Consider the following 10,909-nt stretch of genomic DNA (forward strand, 5'->3'; position numbering starts at 1 on the left):
ACGACTGGACAAGAACGCCCATGACAGCAAGGAGCTCTTCAACATCGTCAAGGAGTCTCCAACCCCAGCACCGGCAACAACGACATCACTCCCTCGCAGGACCTCTGCGACTCCCTCGCCTCGTACTTCCACCGCAAGATCGCCGACATCCACAACAGTTTCGGCGCTCCACCCCCGCACCCATCGACCGAACCTACGCACCCCGCCGCTATCCTCCAGACATGGACCAAAGTGACCCTCGAAGACACGACACGCATTATGAACACAATCCACTCCGGATCTCCGACCGACCCATGCCCCCACCATGTCTTCAACAAGGCCGCCTCTACAATCGCACCCCACCTCCGAGACATCATCAACGCCTCCTTCGACACAGCCACCTTCCCAGAGAGCTGGAAGCACGCCGAGCTCAGCGCACTACTGAAGAAACCAACTGCGGACCCGACCGACCTCAAGAACTTCCGCCCTATCTCGCTCCTTCCATTACCTGCCAAAGTCATCGAGAAGGTCGTCAACAAGCAGCTGGCCGCCTTCCTCGAGACGAACGGATCCCTCGACCCATCGCAATCCGGATTCAGAGCCAACCACAGCACCGAGACCGCCCTCATCGCAGCCACCGACGACATCCGAGCCCTGCTCGACAAAGGTGAAACAGCGGCACTCATCCTCCTTGACCTCTCCGCAGCATTTGACACTGTCTGCCACCGCACCCTAGTCCAACGCCTCAACGACACCGGCATCCAGGGGATTGCTCTGGAATGGATCATCTCATACCTCTCCGGCAGAACACAGAGAGTACGCCTCCCTCCGTTCCGCTCTGTGGCCACCGAAGTCATCTGCGGCGTCCCGCAAGGATCATTGCTCAGCCCCACTCTCTTCAACATCTACATGAAACCCCTCGCTGCCATCGCACGCCAACACAACCTCAACATCATTTCCTACGCCGATGACACCCAGCTGATTCTCTCCCTCACCAGAGACCCCGACACCGCCAAAGCCGACCTACACGAAGGGATGAAAGATGTCGCCGAATGGATGAACATCAGCCGCCTGAAGTTGAACACGGACAAGACAGAAGTCCTCATCCTGGGACCGTCGCCCTCCGCATGGGACGACTCCTGGTGGCCCCCGGCCCTGGGCACCGCACCCAAGCCAACGGACTACGCACGCAACTTGGGCGTCATCCTGGACTCCTCCCTATCGATGACCAGACAAGTCAACGCCGTCTCCTCATCTTGCTTCCACAACCTCCGCATGCTCCGCAAGATCTTCAGATGGATCCTGACCGAGACCAGGAAGACTGTCACCCAGGCCCTCGTCACCAGCAGACTAGAATACGGAAACACCCTCTACGCCGGTACAACAGCCAAGCTTCAGAAAAGACTTCAGCGTATCCAGAACGCCTCCGCCCTTCTCATCCTGGACGCCCCCCGACGCAGCCACATCTCGAGCCACCTGAGAGACCTGCACTGGCTCCCTGTCAACAAGAGGATCACGTTCAGACTCCTCACCCACGCACAGAAATCCCTCCACGACCTGGGCCCAAGGTACCTCAACGACCGCATGACCTTCTACACGCCCACCCGACAGCTACGATCCGCGAACCTCGCCCTCGCCGTCGTCCCTCGCATCCAGAGAGCCACCGCCGGAGGAAGATCCTTCTCCTACCTGGCGGCTAAGACATGGAACTCCCTGCCCGTCCACCTGCGGCTGACCCAGGACCACCTCGCCTTCAGGAAACAGCTCAAGACCTGGCTGTTCGAGCAGTAGCAGACCCCCTCCCCCAAGCGCCTTGAGACCCTTCCGGGTGAGTAGTGCGCGATACAAATTCCTTGATTGATTGATTGATTGATGATGGATTATGTGGCAAATGTGACAAATTCATAATTGAGTTTAAAACGCTGCGTCTGCAGAGTTGCATAATTCCAGTGGCCCTCAATATAATCCATTTCTGTCTGTTCATGTGACAAAATAAAATAATTTGTTGGAAGAGAATAAATGCACAGTCACCGGCGCTCCAAAGGGGTGTGTGCTGAGTCCCTTCTATTTAAGTTAGCGAGCTCTGCCTTCTGCGAGCACCTCGGGAGATTGGGACCAGGCAGGACAGCGGCAGCCCATGTTGCTTGTACTGCCATAGAGTTATTGCCAGTGCTTTTCTTGGTATCATAGGTGCTTGCACTGCTCTGTCCCATTCTCTATCTGGATTGCATTAGTGAAACATGACAAGTCTTTTCACTTAAGAGTGAAAACGTTGCCATTCTCTGTTTTTTTTTTGCTTATTATTAGGCCTGGGCTAAAATTCCGTTCCGCTTGCGGAAATTGCGATAACTTGACATTTTCGCGTTCCGCGGAGAGAGCGAAAATGTCAAAATTTCCGCAATCCACATTTTACCGGAAATTTTTTGCTTGCTCGCGCTGTAAAATAATACATTCTCGCGTGCGCGCGATCGCCTTACCTGAAACCTCACGTTCGCCAACAAGTTTTCCCGATCCGGTCGCGTTCTCCATGAGATGTTTGATTGTTGGTAGCCATTTGCGCTGTCTCGCGACAGTTCGCGCCCGCAGTAACATCATTCGTCGCGCGGTCACGTCTTTCTTCTCGCGATCATGCACCGCGAGACAAGTGAAAACAAGACGGCCGCGCCCGCGAGCAACTGCATGGGTAAGTTGGCGAACCGCAACCACGCAGAAAATACCGCGAACGGGCGGGAAAAAAACTTCTGCATCTTCGCGATATTTCCGCGTGTTTGCGGAGATTTTTAACATTTTCGCGATAATTTGCGAAAGTGAATTTGGCAAAAGTGTTGAGGTATAAAAATGTGAAAAGAAAGTAGTAAAAGTATCGCAAGATGTGCCGCATTACGCCATGTAATTTGCCTTTATTCGCCACATAATTTGGTCAATCCTGCCGCCTAATTTGATTTTCTCCGGCCACATAATTCCAGAGGCCCCAGTGATAAGAAGAGCAGCCATAGCAAAAAGAAAGAAACCAAACCGCTAGGAAGATATATATCCTCCTTGTGGGCACAGTTTCACTTACTTTTCTTGAAATGGGAAATCCTTCACACTGTTTCTGCCATAAAACTTTTCTTATCTCTTAATTACTGTGTCACAGGAGCTTGCGGTCTCCACGTTGTGTGGGTGTCTCACGTGCTCCTTCTATTTACAATTGCATAGTAATAGCACTCACCCCCTGTGACCTCATCCCTGTCCGCAGGCACTTATGGTAGCCCAAGGCATTGGCATTCTACATGAAAACGGCACATTTAGGCTTTGCTAGAGAGGCTGCAGGTCTGTGCTGTTTTTTTTCATTAAGTAAAAGAAAAAAAATTATTCTTTTCGACTTACAAATAGGCCTTGGGTGGACCACGGGGCTATTTTGCGAAGGCCTTGGGTGGGCCACGGGGCTATTTTGTGAAGGCCTTGGGTGTGCCAAGGGGCTATTTTGCGAAGGCCTTGGGCGGGCCACGGGGCTATTTTGCGAAGGCCTTGGATGGGCCAAGGGGCTATTTTGCGAAGGCCTTGGGCGGGCCACGGGGCTATTTTGCGAAGGCCTTGGATGGGCCAAGGGCTATTTTGCCAAGGCCTTGGGTGGGCCAAGGGGCTATTTTGCCAAGGCCTTGGGTGGCCCACAGGGCTATTTTGCGAATGCCTTGGGTGGGCCAAGGGGCTATTTTGCAAAGGCCTTGGGTGGGCCACGGGGCTATTTTACGAAGGCCTTGGGTGGGCCAAGGGGCTATTTTGCCAAGGCCTTGGGCGGACCAAGGGGCTATTTTGCCAAGGCCTTGGGTGGCCCACAGGGCTATTTTGTGAAGGCCTTGGGTGGGCCACGGGGCTATTTTGCAAAGGCCTTGGGTGGGCCACGGGGCTATTTTGCGAAGGCCTTGGGTGGGCCAAGGGGCTATTTTGCGAAGGCCTTGGGCGGGCCAAGGGGCTCTTTTGCCAAGGCCTTGGGTGGCCCACAGGGCTATTTTGCGAATGCCTTGGGTCGCCCACGGTGCTATTTTGGGAGGGCCCAGCTCCTCTGGCTCACCTTCTAGAATCGGGCCTGCATGGGAGACTGCATGCGTTTGTACTTAATGCAGGCAATGTTTGTGCCTGTGTCGCTTTCCCAATTTTATTACAATAGGCAAGGATCTGAATTTCGAAGCGCATGTTCTGTATATTTGTTCTACATGGTTTAGATTATTGATTATTGCACGTAATCAATAATATCCTGTCGAATATCAGATAGAGGACACATGGTCCAAGATCTAATACTCTGGCGCATGGACTGTTGCAATTTCCTTCTCAGACCTCTTATCCGTCATCTTCATGTTTTATAGAATGCAGCCGCTACATTGGCGCTACAACGCAGTCACAACAATGAATGCGTTTTAACCACGCATTCCTTTCCCTTTTTCTGATACTGGCTTCCTGTGGAAAAAAAATGTTGGTTTAAAGCGCTTTGCCTCTGCCACAAAGCCATTCATAGCAATAGACAAGTGATGTTCATGAACTCCTTTTCACTACATACACAGCGGTGGATGAGCGTCGCCCCATTGCTTTCTCGCTGTGCGAGAAGCAAAAACATAAAATGGTAATAACTTTTAGTTATTACTATTTTATGCTTGCTTTGTGGGCGGTCCGTTGGGCGGGGTTGCTCTGCTCTCCGAGCAGGACAGGGGAGGAGTGATGTGCTCAGTCCTGAGTGGGCAAAGACTGTTTGGTCGGCCCTCTCGGGCCGCCCAAACCAGTCATGCGCACTTTTTCCTTCTTCATGCAGGCTACAATGCAGCCTGCATGGAGAACATGCCCACCCCTCTATCCCCTGGCTATGCACTGTGTTACGGAGGTCCAGACCAATCACAGCGTAGCTTGCAGCGTTGTGATTGGCTTACGGGAGGGAGCCTGGCTGCCTGCTTCCTGTTTCTGTCGGTGGCAGGAAAGCAGGAGCCGAGAAGACGCGGGACCCGGCCTCAAGGTAAGTTTTTGCTTAAAAAAAAAAATTATGACCCCCCCGGGTGACCTCCCCCACGACCCCTCTTCCCCGCGTGAGCCCCGCACCTGCTCCACCCACCCATGAGCCATGCCAGCCGCAACTGCACTTGCAAGAGTACTGCCATCCACTAATGGAGGCTTTCTTGTCTCCCCCAAAATTTAGGAAAGTCTGGTGGTCGGGGTGGTGGTGGTGGGGGATTTGGGGAGAAGGGTTGGCTCGCCATCTGGTGGTCACCACCCACTGCTAGAATTCTGGAACGGTCTTCCCTGAACCTTTTGGTTACTACCAAATCTGCTGCTATTCAGAAAACATCCAAAAATCATGTCTATTTGGATCTAACATGGACAATTAATAATTTAGTTTCTCTGACCTTTGCCCAACAGCCTGGCTAAGTAGTGAGAGTGGGGATGATCCTCCTTTCCTCTAGCACCGTGACACTGCTTAGGAAGTGGCTGTTTGCACTATGGAAATGCCAGAAAATCAGAACAAAAAATGATAAGGTAAATCAACAACAAACACTGGCCCACCAGACCATATAACAGACCCACGAACAGCCAAAAAGCTGCTACACACTGAGCTGCCAAAGTAGCCTTTCTGGAACTGCCAGAATGCCGTATAGGCCAGTCCAACCTTGCATACAGAAAGAGCTGGTCTCTTGTGCTGGGGAAGCTTGCACTGCTGTTACCCATGTTGCGTGTGTACTGAACTTGCGAGTGTAACCCGCACTTCTGGTTTTAGTGCTGTTTCTGTTTAATGTGTGTGGGTGAAGCCCGCAGTGCTGCTCTCGGTACTTTACCCATTGTTTGGGAGTGAGCGACACTTGTCTTGCTGGTGCTTTATCTGTTCAGTGTGAGGGTGAATCTTGCATTGCTGTTCGCTGTCCTTTATTATCAGTTCTGTGTGTGTGGACGAAGCTTTCACTGTTTCTTTCCCAGCTTTTTTATGTGCAGTGCTGTTTTCTGTGCTGAAGTTCTTAATGTGTGGGAGTGACTCTTTCACTGCTGCTTTCCGTTCTTTATGCGTTTTATGTGAGTGCTAGTGAAGATAGCACTGGTGTCTCTGCCGTTGATCTGTTCTATGCGGCTGCCCGAGGCGCCCGCAGGGTGCCCTGAGGAGGGCGGGCCTCTAGTGCCAGCGAGGCACCAGCCCACCCTCCCTCTTCTCGGGGAGGAGTCCCCCTACTCTGGCAGCCAGGGTGCTGTGGCGCTCAGGGCGTGTCATTTCCTGGGCACGAGGAATGGGGGGGGGAGAATATAGGCCTCCCCCATCCACTGGCCTTCCTCTTTTGCACCCTCGACACGCCGTCTCGACTCGTCGTCTCGTGCTGACCTGGGGACTGGGCTGCGGGGCCCCTGAAGGATGTTGCAGATGAGTCGTCCAGACTACCCGACCCCCCCTGCCAACCCAGGTTGTCCCAATGGGCACTGGTGCCCTAGGCGGCCCTGGGGGGCGTGGGCTCTGCTATTCTGGCCTGCCAGAGCTGCGGCCTGGCACTCTGGTTGGGGGTCGTGTCTTTGCCAGGCTGAGCCCTCGTCCTCGGCACTCCCCAGTCCCCCGCATGGGTCTCTACTGCGAATGCCATCTTTTGCCCCCCGATGATCTCTGGTGAGTCTGGGCCGCCCCCTCCCTTGATGGCGGTGATTGCGCATTGTAGGTGAGCACCTCTGTCTGCGTACAGACCATTGGGGGGGCACCCAATGCACATGCAGCGCTGGGGCCTACCCGGGGTCTTTGGTTGTGTGTTGTGCCCTTGGTACTTGAGCAATTCCCTGCAGCACATCAGAAAGATTCACGTATTCTCTGAGCAGGGGATCGCAAGAGGGCCTCGACGCTGAGGTGGGCCAGGGCTTGCGCGTGCCCTCCTTTGGGTCATGGGGGGCAGCTAGCGCTGCCAGGAGACGCTCCCTTCCTGGCGTGAGCTGCCTGCTGGGGGTGGTAACCGAGGATCCGGCTGACGAGCGTCCTCTTGGGGCCGCCCGTGACGCTGTTGGGTGCTGGTCCCCACTGTCGTCATGGTGAGCTTAGTGAGTGTCCCCCCCATCCCCGCCACGGGTTTAGGCCCACGCGGGTCCCTGCCCCTGGCTTGCCAGGGTAATGATAGTCCCTCACCGCACGGGCGGCCCGGGGTGGCCCGGCATCGGGTCGGGTGGCAGAAATGAGGGAACAGTGTCCCGGGCCTCCTTGGAGTGGGTGAGCCTCTCCCCATCATCACGGCACTCCCCCATCATGGCAGACAACCAGCATCTGGCGTAGGGCCAGTTCCTCTCCGCTCCTGTGGGCGTCGGCTAACAGGGGGGCAGGGGGTCCAAGTGCCTAGCTGTAACCTGGGGCTGTGGAGGGTCAGCCTGGGCCTCTCCGGTCCTACGGGCGTCAGCTCACGGGGAGACGGGGCCCAAGGCCCGAGCTGCAACTTGGGGGGACAGCCTTGTCAGCGGCCAACCTCCCTTGCGAGGGCAACCAGGCGCCAGGGGAGGTCTGGGTTTCGCCCGACGCCCGCAGGCCACGCCTGAGGACGGACCGCGGGTTAGACCTTCCGGTCTCCAAGTGTTCGGAGCTGTGGGAAGGGTGGCCCATATGTCAATTGGTGGGGGGGATGCCGCCCAGCTCAAATGCAAGTCGGTCGGACAGGGTGGAAACAACTTTTTGCCGTTTGGTGGGAGATCGCGGTCTGTCGGTGGAGCAGGGGGGAGGAACCTGGGCAGTTTGTTGTGTCCTGTTCCTTTCGCCAGCACGGACCCCCCCACCCCCGCTTCCTGGTGATCAAGGCAGAAAATTTCTATGCCGCACCCAATCAAGCTTGAGGGGTCCGGGCTTGATGGGGGAACAAGGCAAGCAGTGTCCCCCGGTCTGTCCGGGTGTTGGGCGGGGGATGGGGCCCTTCCCCTGGGGCTCGTGACTAATCCTGCGTTCGGCCTGGTCATCCCCGCGAGGTGTTGGGTGACTTTGCGCGGCTAGTGCTGCTCGCTTCTGGGACCCTGCCGCAGCGGAAGGGCCTGGCCTCCTCGCGACGGGGAGGGTCAGGAGGCTGGGTTTTCCCCGATGCGAAGTGCTGGAGCCGGTGTGGAGACCCCGTGTGCCAAGAGCTGCGGGAGGGGGAGCTGCGCTTCCGTTATGGGTTCATCCTCCCCCCGTTATAGTGGCCGAGGGATTACCGCATAATCATTATGCACTCAGCAGTCATTCATGACCTTGGGCGCCGTCGGAGGGGGCCGCGGTGTGAAAGCATTACTGTTGCTTGGGTCGAACGGTGGCGAACCGTGGCGAGTGGAGCCGCAGTGCAGCGGACGTGGTCCCAGTCGGGGTATGCTGCCCGGGGCTGGCGATGCGGTGGACATCGTTGGTGCGAAGGTCGTGGGCAGTTTAGCACCCCCGCTACACGGCTTAGTTTTCCCCGCTTGTTCAGGTATCTCTCACCCTGGTTGGAGCCGTCAGGCAGGAGGTAGCACAGTCAGTGATCCAAGGTCACAAGTGTAATCAGACGTCGACGCTTGAGGAAGGGATTGTCCCCCTCACAGGTCACAGCCGCATGTGGGGAAGGCTGAGGGGTCTCACACGTCTGAAGTTCGGGTTGCTGGGGATTTCCCACGAGCGGGGAAGCGCGGTGCTGTGGACCAGGGTTATAGCAGGTCTGGACACCCGGGGGCAGACAAAAGTACTTTTATTGTAAGGAAGGCGAAACAGAGTGACGTAGGGGTTAAACTGTCACACCAAGTCATTCGCCAACCGACTCGATGACAGATGGGAGTCGTTTCGGGAGCAGTGAAGTGTGGGATAAGACCTCAAGCTGGTGCAGTTACCCCTTTTCACCCCATTCGTCCTCCAGTAGTTTACAACTCACAAGTTCGTTCTCCTTCCCTAGCCCTCCCTCGGTGACAACTGATCAATTTTCGTTACCAGGGTCTTACTGGTCATTCTTTCTTCCTCTCACCCAGTATTTATCATTTAAATTGAAACAGGTGCCAGGGTGGGGGAAATTGTGTGAAAGTGTGAATTGATGAAGAAATAGTTCGGTCGCCTGCCCCTTTTGGATTACATGGTGAGATAGAGGGGTGAATGCACAATTGTTTATCTACAGATCAATTTGAGGATACACAATTGGGAATTGAATACGGCGGAGCGAGGGGCACAAACATTTTCACCCTGCCACAAAGGTCACAGTGAAAAACACCCTACATAGTCAACCTAGGCTTTAAATGTACAGCCTTTTGTTATACCTCTTTGTGAGAAAGCACCCATGGGCTTTATAAAGTGCAGCTATGGCCTACTAATGCTAGATTGCAGCAGCTAGTTTAGATGTGCCAGATTGGACAGGGTGGTCCCTGGTGCGTGGCACTTTCACTTAAATGTCAACTCCGGCGCTTGTGACAGCATGCCACCAGTCAGCGTTGTCTGTCAATTTAGAGATGACCACAACCGCAGGCAGTGATTTATTGAATATAAACTAAATTCTGTTGTGCTACCCAAGCCATTCCTATAGCCTTGGGGGCCTGGAATAAACTGAATCGCCACTCTTGCCCGAGTGTCAGGGTTAGTGGGTGATGTTACTGGGTTTTGCGGCTCGGCTGGAGCATTGTGCGGTGTAATTACGGATATCGGTATGTCTCCCTCACTTTCAGAGTTTGATTTTGCTAGCAATAAAGGTCATTCATAGTCTTTTAAATGTCACTCATAGTTGCACTCGGATGATGAAAATGTCACACATAGCAATCTGAAACTTTGGCAGCTATGGGTGGGGGCGGCTAGCGCTTGGTTGGCTATGCAACAAAGCTATAATTGGTGCTTATTTATCGTATGCGACTAATAAGCATTGACTAAGCCAACAGATGGGCCTGTTGCAGGTCCAGTGCTCCTTGGTAGTAAAGATAGGGATGCAATGATATAGCGGCTAAATACCGGGCAAGGCACAGCCTTTCCCTGCACGTGTGGGGGGCTCTGACGCTTTAGGAACACAGCATCTTGAAGGTTTGAGGTCAGGAGTGCATTTACTAATACTCAACAGCATATGCTGTAGTACTACCAGCTGCCCTGGGCCTAATTATTGGGGGCACCTGCCTGGAGCGGTTTTAATTGAGACAGTGCCATTTTTACATGCCCACTGTGAGGAAGGTTACTGAAAGTGTACGTAATTGGCACTAAGATTTGAGACCTTTATTCCAAGTCACTTGGCATTCTGTCAATAATATCGAGACAAGCCAAGGTCACATGACTGCAGATTATGCGAAGGCAGGTAAAGAAAGCACCTTATTTCAGGTTCCCTCTTATAGCAAGAGCCTTTGCACCACTTGTAGCTGTTACAGTTGATCTGCCTCTTATTCAGTCACTTGGCATTCTGTTAATGATTATCGATTTTAAGATAGAAGGGACAGGTTGTCAAGTATCTGATACGTCTCTTCAATGCCCCAGATAAACTACTTCTAATGGTTTCGTCTGGCCATGGCTAGTTTTACACACATTTTACCTGTTTTTCAGGGGGTGCCGCGGTGCCTCGGTGAGTGACTCACGCAGGGGATTCAGGTTTGTGGTGCCTTTTCTTTGGAGTTGGGATGTTCGGTGTAAACCTCGGTGTCCTGCTTGGCGCCTGTTAAAGCCAAGGGTACTGGCATGTTGTAGGTACTGTGGTTTCGTAGTATATATCCGGAGGCAATGTCAGAAGCCTCAAAATAACAGTCTGCCTTTCCCACCGGTTACCAGCCCAAAGGTGGGAAAGTCTAATGTTACACGTACTCCAGAAACTTCAACGCAAAAAGAGGCACTGTTAAATACTGAGACGGCATTGTGCAATTGACTACGAGGGCCCTCTGGGGGAACACCTGCGGGCACCATACAGAATTAGGTACCATGTACACTGTGCGGGCATCCCCCTGCAGCCGAGGGACGGTATCGGGTAGCTTCTGTTCAGAGATATTCACCGGTGCTTCTACCAGGGCA

Source organism: Triturus cristatus, chromosome 9 (genome assembly GCF_964204655.1).
Source record: "Triturus cristatus chromosome 9, aTriCri1.1, whole genome shotgun sequence".
Taxonomy (NCBI): domain Eukaryota; kingdom Metazoa; phylum Chordata; class Amphibia; order Caudata; family Salamandridae; genus Triturus; species Triturus cristatus.